The sequence below is a fragment of the Pleurodeles waltl genome, chromosome 1_2 (genome assembly GCF_031143425.1).
Source record: "Pleurodeles waltl isolate 20211129_DDA chromosome 1_2, aPleWal1.hap1.20221129, whole genome shotgun sequence".
NCBI classification, from domain to species: Eukaryota; Metazoa; Chordata; class Amphibia; order Caudata; family Salamandridae; genus Pleurodeles; species Pleurodeles waltl.
Window position 1 is genome coordinate 407857971 of NC_090437.1, and position 15542 is coordinate 407873512.

Sequence of the window (15542 nt, forward strand, 5' to 3'; positions counted from 1 at the left end):
AAATCATCAAAGCGAAAGCAGCTCTCCCGGCACAGCGGGAGAGCAGATACTACAATATTCACTGCACTCTGGAAAACATGACCCATAATGCTTTGCAAGCATTCTTTTTCACATTTGTGCCCATAACTCAGCCTGTGGTGGTCCTAGGACAATGGGACTTAGGTCCCCACACTAGGTTAGTGGGGACCCCAAAATAAAAACTCCTCCCACCATTCAGTATCTTTTTAGGGACTCTCATGGGTGGCACTTTTGTTTTCCAGCTGGGAATAGTTTGTGTTTTAAGGGTCTTGTTAGTAATATGATTGCTATAGGTCTGCTACCCTTAAAAATATGTAAACACTATACACGTAGTTAGTCTGCATTATGTATTGCCACTTTATGTGGTTATGCCCTCTAGGTGATAACTATATGGATACATGATCATGTTTCTTACAAATGCTATTTTCATTGTGGTGTCCTCTAGGGGCTGTACTAAGCATTACAGTCTTATCAACATATTAAAATATTCATGGCACGCCCATAATGCTTTCCAGGGCATTATTTTTACAAAACATTATTTTTGCTCATAACTCAGCCTGTGGTAGTTCTGGGACAATGGGACCACCTTCAAAAAAGTGACCACAACGTACCCTTTCTGTCTACATCATCTCTGCCCAGACTATGTTAGTGGGGACTCCAAAATAATAACCCTCCCACCATTCAATGTATTTTAGTCTTTCTCATGGCTAGAACTTTTGTTTTATAGCTTGGAGAAGTTTTGTTTTAAAAGCATTGTTTATAATATTATTGCAGTAGGCCTGCTGGCCTTAAAAATGCCCTCTATGGATCAAATATACGTCTCACTGCATTACTTTCGGCTGTTTTGTTTCATAAGGTTATGTTCTCTAGGGGCTAACAATATGGTTACATGCCCATGTTTCTTACAAATTATTTGTTATGGTGTTCTTTAGGGGCTGTTTTGAGCATTACACTCTAATACCAAAAGTTTATTTTTGATAAAGGTCTAAATGATAATTATATATATTTTAGTCAAGTCAAAGAAACTTTATTTTGGCTACAAGAGCCTTAAAAGCGCATAGCAGCAATAAATACAAATAAATACACAAAGTAATAAATATAACAATACATATTATGATAAAAAAATGGAATAAAGATAAAATACACTCACACAGTGCGATGGGACAGTCTTGTTGGAATCATTAGACAGATAAGAATTTCCTTCGGACAAACCAGCTAGCTCCGAGGAACTTGGCAACGGCGATCATTAGCATTGGCCTAGTGTCTGATATGAGGATTCGCAGGGCGATTTCAGAGCTGCAGACTCCCAGCAGTCTGCATGCCGGGGCCAGCCATTTCCTACGTGAGGCGGTGTACGCGGGGCAGGCAAAAAGGACATGAGGGAGATTCTCGACAGGGGCTTTGCAGGCTGGACAGGCGGTTGATTCTTTGTGTGACCAGTGGCTGGTGAAAAGTCTAAATGGTAGCGTTCCAATGCGGAGCTGAAAGTACAGTTTCCTTTCCATTGGGACCGTGATTATCTCCCAAAAAGCCTCATGCTTGCATGTCTCTTTTAGGTTAACAAAATCACAAGATAATGTAGTGTGACGTGCGGCCCCTATATCTTCGTGATCTGCCATTTGCCAATATAGTTTCTTTAGTTCGCTTTTCGAGGGAAAGACGGAGGTGGTTGGTGAATTCCAGAGTTCACTGAGCCCGAGTGAGTAAAGTGACCCCTTGATGTATTGTAGCCAGGGGATTCTGTGAAGATGATCAGCTTTTAAAATAACCTGCAGGGATTCAGTAAAGGTTTCAAGCTCTGGGGTAGTCCAGAGACGCCGCCAATACAGCCGAGGGCGTAGGCGGACTTTATGACTGATGCGTTTTATGCCAAGATCCTTAAAAAGGGGGAACAGTGGAGTGCTTGGCGGAAGGGACACAAGGTTTCTCAGGAAGTTGTTTTCAGCGATGGTTATGTCTTGGATTTTGGCATAACCCCATAGTTCAGCCCCGTAAAGTGCTGAGGTCACAGCCTGGGCTTCCTATATCTGTACTGCTGGGCGAATTGGTTTTGTGTATGAGAGGTGGAAGTTTTTTGATAGTGCCCCTGTTGTTTGCTTTAGTTTTAAGGCTTGCTTTCCTATGTGTGATTTCCAAGACATGTTGTCAGTCAATGTTATACCCAGGTAGTTGAAAATGCCCACCTTCTCAAGTGTGGTGCCCTCTAGTGTAAACTTCCCTCTAAAGGATCTATGGGGATTAAGGGTCATTAGTTTTGTTTTAGAGGCATTGATTTCAAGTCCCCGCGTTGAGCAGAATTTCTCAAAGCACGTGAGGAGTTCCCTTCGTCCACTAGGGGTCTTGGATATCAGGAGAGTATCATCTGCAAAGAGCAAGACAGGGATTTTTTGTGTGCCAAGTGATGGTGCGTCAGCCTCCACTCTAAGCAGGGAAGGGACGTTTTCATTGATATACAGAGAGAGAAGAGGGTCGGGGCAAGGACACACCCTTGCCGCACACCCCTTGATACATGGATTCTATCAGTTAGTTGCCCCTTGTTGTCCCACCTAACTTGTGCGTAGTTGTCCTTGTGGAGCCGTATCAATATTGCTAGGATATGCTCCGGGATTCCCATTCAGGAGAGAGTGTCCCATAGTTTGTTGCGAGGTACTAGGTCAAAAGCAGACTTTAGATCCACAAAAGCAACGTAAAGGCTCCCTTTACCAATAAGCACTGTTTTCCAGTATAAAAATAGGAACCCGAGGGCTTAATCAGTGTTAGATATTTTCTTCCGGAAACCAGCTTGGAGGGGACTAAGGATATCATGTTCAGTCATCCAGTCTTCGATCTTTCCCAAGAGGCAGTGGCAGAAGACTTTTTGCACACAGTCAATTAGACTAATTGGTCTGTAGTTGCAGGGGAGTGATCTGTCGCCCTTTTTAAAGATTGGGATAACAATAGCCCCTTTCCAGGGCTCAGGGATAGGCGCCCCAGATGCTATTGCGTTCGCTATGATGGTGAGGTATCTTGACCAGGATGCTATGTCGGTTGAGAACAGGTCTGCTGGGACACCATCTGAGCCAGGGGCCCTGCCGCGTTTTATGGTGCCTAGGGAATAAGTTATGTCACTTTGAGAGAACAGCTGGGGTACTTCAGTTGTGGGTGCTAAAGAAATGTTTAGGCAGGGGTCCATGCAGACAGGAGTGGGGCTATCATGGTCATGGGAGTACAGCCTGCTAAAATGATCTACCCAGTCTTTCGGGGCGATGTTGGTTGTAATGTCCAATCCACTGCTTTCTGGGCCTCGTGCTACCAGGGACCAGAACAGACTACAGTTCCTCTTGCGCACAGCGTCACTAAGTGCTGTCCACCACTTATCGTCTTGGTCACGCTTGGCTTTGCGTATGGCTCACTTGTAGGACTTTCTAGCTAGGCAGATGGCGGCGGCATCCTTAGATTTAATAGCTTGTATTAAGCGCTTATTTAGGGACCAACATATTTTATTGAACCAGCGGTGCCTACCTATGGGTCTCTTGCCATCATGGGCTGTGGATACTGAGAAGTGGGCTGCGATATCCCTGAAGCATGAGGTGTGGATTAAGCTTATTTCCTTATAGGAGATTGCGGGACCCGCCTCTAGGTTCATTAATGTAGTCTTTAGGGTGTTATTGGCTGTGTTGATGAGTGCAGGCCGAGCCGCAACCTTGTCCCACTTTGAGTGTTGTTTGTCGTTAACCAGGCTAATAACTTCTGGTGCTGCTACTGAGGAGTTAATCGTGGGTGAGAGATTGCCCAAGGCTAACGTGTGAACAGAGAGAGGATTATGATCACTTTCAGTTCTTTCAACAATCGTCATATCGATGACTAGGGGCCATATTCTTATGTCACATAGACAGTAGTCGATTCTGCTGGTGTGGTTGGTTTTGTTGAATGTGTGATGTCCTTTGGCGTCTGATTTGGTTCTGCCATTTAACGCCCTGAGACCGAATTCCATGGTCAGTGACTAAACTTGGACTGCGACCTGCATCCATCTTTTAATGGGTGGAATGGACAGGGCGGGGCTAGACCAAGCTCGATCCTCCTCGTTTGTGGACCTGAGATCATCCCAGTCTAGAGGTTCGAACGTGACATTGAGGTCACCTGCCACAATGGTTTTATGATGGCGGGGACAGTTTTGCAAAAGGGCTGCCGGGCCACAAAGGGTTTTGGAGACTTGACCCCCCTGACCCCACAGGTGTAGATATTGAAAATGTTCACAACAGTGTCAGGCCCAAATGATAGACGAAGACCTAACAGTCGGGAGAATTGGTGGGTAGCTGTAATATATGACAGTTAAGTGATGTTCTGATCAAAATAGTCAAGCCCCCTGAAGGCCTACCTCTAGTACTGGGCACAGCAGGGATGTATGTTTGAATAGCCTGTTCGAAAAAGTGAATTTGTTGACCACGTCTCTTGAAGAAGACATATGTCATGTTCATCAATAAAAGAGGTGAAGGATGGAAAAGGGAGAATAGATTTCAAACCTGCCACGTTCCATGAGACAAGTCGAACCCCAGTGAGTGGTTGAACTATCCGGTCTAGTTGCCTGGTATTTACATGATCAGCTGCCAGAGATGGATTTGGCAGGGTTGGTTGAGTGGGAAGAAGTAGATCAATGACAATGTTGGTCAGTGAGACCTGGGGTGAGTGGTGATGTTCCTCTAGTGGAGCTGACCTGGCCCTGGTGAGGGAAGTGCTTGCAGGCTTGGCTATCGGTTCTTGATTTGGTGGGCAATATTCCTGCAAGAAGAAAGGTGCAGTATTGTCATATTTGCACAGTAAACTGTCAAAGGTCTTGGGGAATATGTAATGAATGGGAGAGAGAATACTTGCACTGGCAGTGTTAGGGATTGCAGCAGGCCTGGGGGTGATTGATATTAGTTGGTTGCGTGGTTTATCAGTGTAGATTTTAGATGAAGCTTTAAGTCAATCGTTCTCGCCAAGGGTAGATAAATTTTTTGCTGGGCAGTAGCTCGGGCAATCGCCGTAGTGTGTAGGTGGCCTAGGGTATTTGAACTGGATGCGCAAATGTGCTGGTGGGCTTGTTCTAGCATCTAGGGCCACCAAATTGTCCACCATGGTCCCATCCTTGAGTGTCAGTTTTAAAATGTCAAAGTGTGTTCCCGGGTCTGGCCATCTTGCTACATTGATTATGTCCTTGCGTATTACAGAGCGACAGCCTCTTACATGGCGAATCCAATGGATTGCCTTGTTTTTAATAGAGTCTGCCCCTTCCTTATGTGTCAATGTGTTTAACTTGGGAACGTTGACCATTAGAACTACATTACCTGATTGAGACCAATCAATGGCAGGCTGTGCAGAGTATCTTGGGGCAGTATTGCTCATGAGTTTGGGGATTTGGTGATGGTCGTCTAGTGTTTTCCCTGCGCCTAAACTGTTGTGCGAAGAAGGGTGGAGTAAGTTCTTGGTCTTAGCACTGACTGGGAGGAGGCCATCACAGCTGGGTGCTGAAAGAATGGGCAGATTCGTCATGGTGCCTGGTAGGGTTGGGCTTTGGGTAAGGTTCATGGCGGCCGTGCCATCTGCAAGATAGCGCTCGTTGGTGTCAAGTGGGTGCAGGTAAAAATGGCCGCCTCCTGGGGCCTCAAAGCAGCTTGGGATATGTAGTCCCTCTCGAGTCTTTAGCGCGTCCCGCGCAGCGAAGTGCCCCCACGCGCTTTATAGCACTCGTTGGTGTCAAGTGGGTGCAGGTGAAAATGGCCGCCTCCTGGGGCCTCAAAGCAGCTTGGGATATGTAGTCCCTCTCGAGTCTTTAGCGCGTTAATAATCTACCCTTATACAATTATGACCAAATTCATTCCAACTTAACATCCTTATTACACTATGACTGTGTGAACACTCTTGATATGTTTGGGTGACCCTTCTAGTTTATTTCTCCTCTGTGGCTTCCTTGTGTCTTGTTTGGGAGAATTGTGCTAGCCAGCCAACTATTCTGATGGTCGGGTGGTGAAAATTGTATTCTACTGGAATTAACATGGCAGGAATTGGTAAATGGAAGAGCTTTCGTTATATGCAGGGCCACTGGATTTATATGGTGGACAAAAAGAAATTATGAGGCAGGGATGACCAATTTATGTGGCAAGAAAAGTCCAGTTATGAATTTACCTGCCAGTAGCTCTAACTCATGCAAATTTGAGACCTATTGCATGGCAAATGCTTGTTCTGTTCAGTTGCAAACAAAGGTTGTCTCCTGGGGTCTGCCTGCCCCACTGAATTCCTGTATTTTCTAAAACACCTACACATACCTTTACGTGGGTTCACAAAATGTTTTGATATACAATAGCATAAGTCAGGCTTTTCTTTGTGGGCAATAATTAAAATAATCGGCTCTTCAAGGGCATACCTGCCGCTAAGATTGACCAGTGACTCACAGAGATTCGGAAAGCTTTTTTCACGCAGCATTAAAAATTCACTGGTCCAGTAGTCAGCAGAAGGCATAATTTGCCCAGTGTGAACATAATCACACAGAAACGAAAAATAACTTTACTGAATTCACACCTCTCCATTCTAGCCTTCTGTGGAACTGCCTGTGGGTGTACTTTTACAAAGGCAAACAGGAAAATCTACTTTTATCCATATCTTCAAACTTATTGTACACATCAACTACATGTGCATTCCCATGTCTGAACTAAAACAACATTTTTCATATGTTAGAAGTGTACTTGGAAATGAGACTTTAGTTGAATAATGATATGGAACTAAGTGCATGCAGACTGAGGTGCTCTTGCTATCTTATCAAGACAAAACAAAACAACACTCAACGGAGTGGGCGCATATTTTGTTTTAGATTTAGAGTTTGATCACTGTAGGTGCTGGTAAGCTCAAGATCTCTGTAGTGTTGTGCCCTTAAGTACAGTATGTAATCACATTTAGAATGTTTCAGGTTCTTAGTTCTATGTTCCTGGTATTTATGCAAGGGTTGCCATAGTTTTGCGCTGGAGTAGGTGGGGAAGATGTTTTTAATCTGTCTTTGAGGTTGATTTAAGAATAAAGAAGATTTCACAGTCCTTGCTGTAGGGGTCATCAATAAAGATTTTATGACGAGAGCATAGTCAAACAAACTGTTGAACCCACTACTTTTTTCTACCAGACAGTTTGCCTGGTTCAGTCGCTTGCTACAAGTTAGTGCGAAAAACATTATGAAACAGCAATAATCACCTTAAAGGACCAGCAGTTACACAGGTTGGAGTAGCGCTTCCATACTTTTGTCATTGTTTTGCTAGCGGAAAATAAGATCACGGACATTGTTGTTCAATTGTTATTTTTATTTTTTTTAACTCTGTTTAGTGTCATTTTCACAAACATTTTAAATAACAATCAAAAGGTGGATATGATGCAATGTGTTGCGAGTCAAAGTGAAGAAAAGTCTGAAGAGCCAAAATACACATTGTGAAAGGTAAAACAACACGAGAGACACTGAGGAGGAGACAGGAAGACAAGGGGGTACAGTTGTTAAGTTGGGAGCAATAAACAGTAGACAATAATGAGTGCTAGAGACACAGGAAAGTCCACTATCCATTGCTAAGGTGATGGGCCCATGGAAAATATGGCTTAAGATCTGGCATTTGCGGGAAATACAGTTGTATGTCCAGCTCATGGATTTAGTCGTGAAATGTTGGGAATAGGGGAAATTAAGAAACTAGAGGGGGCAAGTCCGCTCAGGGTATGTAGGTAATGTCCATTTGGCACAGATATGAGGTGTGGTGGTGGAGGGGCCGATTCAGTTTTAGGAGGAATTCTCACAACCTTTTAAAGAGGGAGGGTGGGTAATGAGCAAGGCAGAGAATTTGCCGATTGGTACAATGATTAACTGAATAGATGTAAGGCACACAGCAGACAGAGTGGCTGGAAGATAAGATATCCTTAGGGAGACGTGATCTAGGAGGGGTTTCCATAGTCGCATGAATGTTTTATTCAGGCCTGAGAGCTTGAGTTATATGCTCCATCGCAAGGGTGTGACACAATTTCATGAATCAAGTTGCAATGGGTGGGGCTTTAGGGGATTTTCAGGCGAGAGCAAGAAGTTGTTTTCCTGCTCTCATCATATGCTGTATCAGGTACCAGTCTGTGTGTGTCATCACATGTAGCGACAGTGGGCGTAGTCCTAGAACAATTGTATGGTAGTCCACGGGGATAAAATACCCTAGCGTGTCTTTAATATGGCTGAGGACTTCCTTCCAGAATATGGTTACATGTGAACATGACCGCACTATGTGGTGAAACGTATGGAGCGATGTTGAGTAGACAGTGTGTAGACAGGCGAGGTGTAATACCATTGTGTCAGGGGATTATAAGAGGCTGCAAAACATTGTGGGAATATCGCGCCATATAGTTTCCCACTATTTTCTGGTGATACCTCGAGTGTGGGTGGATTCAAATTGTCTTTCACACAGGTGGCTTGGGAGCATGCAAGATTGTTGGAGAACAGCATATGTCTTAGAGATCAGGTCACGCGTACCTTCACAATTTCGAACTAATGTTTCAAAAAGAGTAAGTGAGCTGCCTCCATATTGGAAGGCTGCAGTGCCCAGTGACGCAACTGAAGATACTGCAGTCGTGTTGTTTCAGGAAGTTGAAACTCCTTTTTGCATTGCTTAAAGGGTTTGATAGCATTTCCCAGGAACGGATCCTGCAGTATTCTGCATTCACTCTTAATTCAATCTGGGAAGGGATCTTGCAGGAGTGCAGGCATGAAATCTGGATTGTGGGTGTTAAGACTTTTCATCCTTGGTGTGGCCTCCCTTAACTTTTTGCCTCTGTTTCCCAGGTTGTTGATGTGTGCTGGACTCTGTTTTTGTTACTCTGGGCACTTTACCACTGCTAACCAGTGCTAAAGTGCAAGTGCAAGTGCTCCTATACAAAATGTGTATATAATTAGCATATTTGATTTACTAGTGAGTCCCTAGTACAGGGCCTGTAAATCAAATGCTACTAGTGGGCCTGCAGCACTGGTTGTGCCACCCACATTAGTAGCTCTGTAAACATGGCTCAGACCTGCCACTGCAGTGTCTGTGTGTGCAGTTTTCAACTGTACATTCGACTTGGCAAGTGTACCCACTTGCCTGGCCTAAGCCTTCCCTTTTTTTACAGGTAAGGCACCCCTAAGGTAGGCCCTAGGTAGCCCCAAGGGCAGGGTGCAGTGTATGGTTAAGGTAGGACATATATTAATGTGTTTTATATGTCCTGACCGTGAAATACTGCTACATTTGTTTTTCACTGTTGCAAGGCCTGTCCCTCTCATAGGTTAACATGTGGGCTACCTCTAATCTGATTAAAGTGTAGATTCCCTTTGGGAGCGGATGGACATGTGGAGTTTGGGGTCTCTGAGCTCACAATTTAAAAATAAATCTTTTAGTAAAGTTGATTTTAAGATTGTGTGTTTGAAAATGCCACTTTTAGAAAGGGAGCATTTTCTTGCTTATACCATTTCCGTGACTCTGCTTGTTTGTGGATTCCCTGTATAGGTCAGTTTGATAGTTGGGCTGTGTTGGAAATGGTCCTTTTTGCAGGTTATCCCCAATCTTTTTGCCTTCTTCCTCCTATTTTTTCAGGTCTGTTTTTGCTGGTTTATTGTCTCTGCGCACTTTACCACTGCTAATCAGTGCTAAAGTGCAACTGCTCCCTATAGAAATATTTCTGTTGATTGATTTATCCATGATTGGCATATTTGATTTACTGGTAAGTCCCTTGTAAATGGCACTAGAGGTGCCCAGGGCCTGTAAATCAAATGCTACTAGTGGGCCTGCAGCACTGGTTGTGCCACCCACATAAGTAGCTCTGTAATCATATCTCAGACCTGCCACTGCAGTGTCTGTGTGTGCAGTTTTTACTATAACTTCGACTTGGCAAGTGTACCCACTTGCCAGGCCTAAACCTTCCCTTTTCTTACATGCAAGGCACCCCTAAGGTAGGCCCTAGGTAGCCCCAAGGGCAGGGTGCAGTGTATGGTTAAGGTAGGACATATAGGGGGTTATTCTAACTTTGGAGGAGGTGTTAATCCGTCCCAAAAGTGACGGAAAAGTGACGGATTTACCACCAGCCGTATTACGAGTCCATTATATCCTCTGGAACTCGTAATACGGCTGGTGGTATATCCGTCACTTTACCGTCACTTTTGGGACGGATCAACACTCCTCCAAAGTTAGAATAACCCCCATAGTAATGTGTTTTATATGTCCTGGCAGTGAAATATTGCTAAAATCGTTTTTCACTGTTGCAAGGCCTGTCCCTCTCATAGGTTAACATGGGGGCTACCTTTAAATTTGATTAAAGTGTAGATTCCCTTTGGGAGCGGATGAACATGCGGAGTTTGGGGTCACTGAGCTCACAATTTAAAAATACATCTTTTAGTGAAGTTGATTTTAAGATTGTGCGTTTGAAAATGCCACTTTTAGAAAGTAGGCATTTTCTTGCTTAATCCATTCCGTGACTCTGCCTGTTTGTGGATTCCCTGTCTGGGTCAGTTTGACAGTTGGGCTGTTCACACCTCTTTTCTAGACAGTGACACAAAGGGGGCTGGAGTGTAGCCTGCATATCTTGATTAGCCATCTGTGCTGGAGGGGAGGGGAGGAGTGGTCACTCACACCTGAAAGGACTGTGCCTGCCCTCACACAATGCCATCTCCGACCCCCTGGTGAGTGTCTGGGGCCTGGCCTGGACAAGGAAGGATCTTGCAAACACTTGAGACTTTGCTTTGAAGTTTGCAAACTTCAAAGGCAGAACTGGGTATAAGAAGCAGACCCAAAACCCCAGACTTGTAGAATCTTTCTGGAATCAAAAGGAACCTCTGCCCAGGAGAAGAGCTGAAGGAGGAGTACTGTCCCTTTGCTGGACTTGCCTGCAGTTGCTGCTTCTGCCTGAAAAGAGTGCAAATGGTGAACTTTGCTGTGTGACCTGCTTGAGAAAATTCTCCAAGGGCTTGGAGTAGAGCTTGCCTCCTGTTGGAAGTCTCAGGGACACCAAAGACTTCAGTTTCCTCACCCTGCAGCACTGGGAACTGTGTGCTTTGTGCTGTTCAAGAGGAGAAACCACTGCGGCGCCGCCAATGACTGGCCTGCATCGTGACCTGCCGATGTCACATGGAGTCGCATTGCCCCATTTCGCACCGCGACCCTGGTCTCACCGACGCAGTCACTGGACGACTTCACCGAGCCGCTGCTCGCACCGCGACCTGTGGGCCCCGCACTCCGGCACTGCCTGCTCACACCGCAGCCTGGGCATCCCCGACGCCGCCACTCCTGCTGACACCGGCGCCGCTGCCTGCCCCGTGGCCCGAGGACACCGCTCGTGAGGTACACGAAGCACCGTCCATTCCCACGCCGCAGCCCCAGTCTACTGACGCCAGCACTATCGACTCCAGTGTTCGTCACCAGGCATCCTGCCTGCACCGTGGCCAGTGGACACCGCTCTGAGGGTCACAAAGCACCGTCACGCACCGCTGGCTTGGGCCTACCGACGACAGCACTTCAGCAATGACAACGACGCTGCCTACACCATGACCTGTGGACACCGCACGTCGCACCGCCCCACAGCCCTGGTCTCACCAACGCCGCTGGACGCCGTCACCAAGCCGCTGCCTGCACCGTGACCTGTGGGCACCGGACGTCGCATCGTCCCACTTCACACCGCAGCCCCGACGCCATCCACGCCGGCGCACCAGACTTCATTAGCCTGGAGCTCGATCTGCAACACGTGTGACCTCAAGGGCCCGACGACTCCTGCACCAAGTCCTGACCCGATGCCGCAAAGTCAGTGACGCCGCCTTCCGGAGCTCACCGCGAGGATCACGACGCTTTGCAAATCCAAGGTACTGTTTGTGGGTCTTCCCGACACCGTAGCTGGCACACAACGCCGCAGCCAGCCTGAACTGTCGGTTTTGTTGATCACAACGCTGTGATAGCCCCAGGTTGAGCTATCGACTTCAAGGAACTGTAGTTTTGGGTAAATCTAGTATAATTCATATTTTTCTTACTGTCAGATTATTATCGTATTTGGTCTTGTTTTATATTGATAAATATTGGCTATTTTTCTAAAACTGGTGTGGTGTCCTTTTGTAGTGTTTTCACTTATTACTGTGTATTATGTGCAAATGCTTTACACATTGCTTCTGAGATAAGCCTGACTGCTCGTGCCAAGCTACCAAGGAGGTGAGCAGGGGTTATCTGAGCGGGCATCTCCCTTATCCTAACTAGAGTGAGGGTCCCTACGTGGACAGGGAGCAAACCGACTGCCAACTAGAGACCCAATTTCTAACAGGCTGGTTGCACCTCACACTAGACAGTGAGACAGTGACACAAAGGCAGCTGGGGTGTAGTCTGCATTTCCTGATGAGCCATCTGTGCTGAGGGGGAGGGTCACTCACACCTGAAAGGGCTGTGCCTGCCCTCACACAATGCAGTTTCCAACCCCCTGGTGAGTGTCTGGGGCCTGGCCTGGGCAAGGCAGAATTTCACAATAAAGAGAGACTTTGCTTTGAAGTAAGCCTACTTCAAAGGAGAAAATGGGTATAAGAAGGGCACCCAAAACCACAGACTTTAGAACACTTTTGGAAACCAAGAGTAACCTCTGCCTGTAGAAGAGCTGAGGAAGAAGAGCTGCCCTGCCTGTGACTGTGCTTTGTGGAGCTATCCTGAAGTTGCTGCTTCTGCCTGTGCTAGAGGAGAAAGACTGGACTTTGTGTTGCCTTCCTTCTTGTGAAGATCTCCAAGGGCTTGATTTAGAGCTTGCATCCTGTTGTTTGAAGTCTCAGGGACAGCAAAGACTTCTCTCTGGAAGCACCTGGAGTCTCTGGAGAGACACCTACTCTGCCTAGTGGTGCCCATCCAGTTCCTGGGGCCCTGAAAGGAGAAGCTGGCAGCCCAAAAGTGAGAAATCCATGCACAGAATGCCATGCGGGGAAAAGATCAACGCAACTCAGATCTACGGCTGAAAAATTGATGCGTCGCCAGCTTCGCGGCTGAAAATCGACGGTCGCCTGCAACACAACCCAAAGATCAACACCCGGGGCTGGAGAAACGATGCACAGCATTGCTGACGGGGGCTGGTGAGACCGCAGCCCGCACTGTGTGGTTTGCAGCTAGATTTTCGATGCAAACACCACTGGGTGTAAAAACGACGCAAGGCCTGCCCGGACCAGAGAGTGCTGACCGGATCGACGCATGTGGAGAGAAGAAACGACTCCCGCCGACCCGACAAAAGGAGAAATGATGCAAGGTCTCGCTCGTGGGTGAAATCGACGCATCGCAAGCCCTTTTTGACGCACACATGACCGAGCGGGGTTATTTTGGACCGCCTAAGGTACATTTTCACACTAACAGCGTTAGTGTGTGTTTAAAATTACATGAAAACTCTTTTTGCATTTTTATTGATAACTTGACTTGTGGATTGTTGTCGTTTTGGTCTTGTTTTGTTTAGATAAATATTTTCTATTTTTCTAAACTTGTGTTCCGTCATTTTGTAGTGTTTGCATTAAGTTACTGTGTGTGTTGGTACAAATACTTTACATCTAGGACTCTGAAGCTAAGCCTACTGCTTGTGCCAAGCTACCAGGGCTGTAAGCAGGGGTTAGCTGAGGGTGATTTTCTTTTACCCTGACTAGAGTGAGGGTCCTTGCTTGGACACAGGGTAACTTGACTGCCAACCAAAGACCCCATTTTCTAACAGTGGGCAATAGGCATGCTCGGGGAGGAAAACGTGGTGAGATTTCTGCTCAGTGCAAGTTTATCCCATATGTCCAGTACTGTGCGTGTTGGGGTTGATGCGGGACATGAATGTTTTGGGAGCCACGCCAGAGCTTACAGCAGTCTACAAGCCAGAGCCCGGTCCATGTGTACCCAAAGTTTTTGACTCGCTCTGATCACCCACTCTAAAATAAATCTAAGATGGGCAACCCAGTAATAGTCTTGGAGGTTGGGAATGCCAGGCCGCCTTTATTTCTAGGTAGCATAAACTACACATTAGATATGTGGGGCAGTTTCTCTTGCCATATAAATGTGCAGAGGTCTTCTTGAAGTTTGCGTATGTCTTCAGACAGGATGGGCGTGCAAAGTTATTGAAATAGGTAAAGTAGCCAGGAAAGAATGCTCATTATAACTGTGTTGTTATGTGCTAGTCTGGAGACCTAAAGTGGTTTCCATCTACAGAGATCATCTAGTATATGTTTATGAAGGGAGGGCCAGTTCAAATGTGTCAATGTGGAGAGGTCATTAGTTATGTTTATACCCAGGTATTTAATGGTAACCAATGGAATGAGGATGTCGTCTGGAGATGTGGCAGAATGTGGGAGGGAATAGTTAGGTTAAGTGCCTGTGATTAGACATACTGACTTTAAAGAAAGATAGTGTTTTGAATGCTAGGAGAGTGCTGGCCAAAGCCGGGAGAGAGGTAAGCGGTTCGGTTAGGGCTAGCAGGAGGTCCGTCCACGAAGAGCAAGAATTCGTGGTCCTGCTCTCCAAAGGGCAGGTCCTCGCAGGGCCAGTTATGTTAAGGGCCTAGCAGAGATGGATGTATAGGGGTTCCATTGCCAAGGCAAAAAGTAAAGGGGATAGGAGGCATCCCTCTCTGGTGCCCCTAAAGAGGGGGAAGGGCAGGTAGGAGTGACCATTAACCAAGATTGGCAACATGGGTGCGACATAAGACGCCATGATTCTATTAACCATGTTGGGACCTAGGCCTATTTTGACAAGGACCATGTATAGAAAATGCCAACTTTTTCCTTTCAAAGGCTTTCTCCGCACCCAACGTGAGAAGAAGAGCTTGAATGATGTGCTGGCAAGCCTTTTCCACCAAGTGAGTGAATTGGCGGATGTTGTCCAGGCCTTTTCTGTGGTGGATAAAACCCACTTGAAAAGGTTCTATGAAGACAGGAAAAAAGATCTTCAGACATTGTGCCAGCATTTTGGTGTAAATTTTCGCATCTGTATTACGCAAGGCTATTGGGTGGTAGGAGGGGCGGAGAGTTTGGTCCGTTCCAAGTTTCGAAACCAGTGTAATCTCAGCGTGGGACATGGCTGGTGTGAGGTCAGTAGAGCTGGAGAAAAAGTTGAAGAGCGTGAGCAGGTTATCTCCGAATTAGGGGAAGAAGACCTAATAAAATGTAGGTGTAAGGCATCAGGGCCAGGTGTCTTCCCCTTTGGGAGAGCCCAGCATAGTTCATCCATACTAAAAGGCTCTTCCAAGCCCTGAACTACCAAGGGCGCCAGGGACTGCCATGGGAAGTCTCAATAGGCTTGTATAGTCTGTGGGTTTTCTCGCCTAGCGGCGTACAAATGTCAGTAAAAGGTGCAGAAGGCGTCCTCTTTATCTTGCTCTGGAATGTCCCAGCTATTTCCCCGGTATACAGACCTTAGTTATGTGAGATTTAGCCTGCTGATGTCCAAGTCTATGTGCTGGAAGGGTGCCCACTTTATCGCAGCCATCACAGAACTTCTGCTTGAGTTTAAGTAGGGTGCATTCAACTTTGTAGTGCAGAGTACAGAAAGCTGTCC

General features: G+C 46.3%; 1 protein-coding gene across 2 annotated transcripts in view; it reads right to left on the reverse strand.

Moving 5' to 3' along the window:
• JAK2 (Janus kinase 2) overlaps positions 1-15542 on the reverse strand; it is an 882548-nt gene that overhangs the window by 252141 nt on the left and 614865 nt on the right. The gene's annotated exons all lie outside the window — the stretch shown is intronic.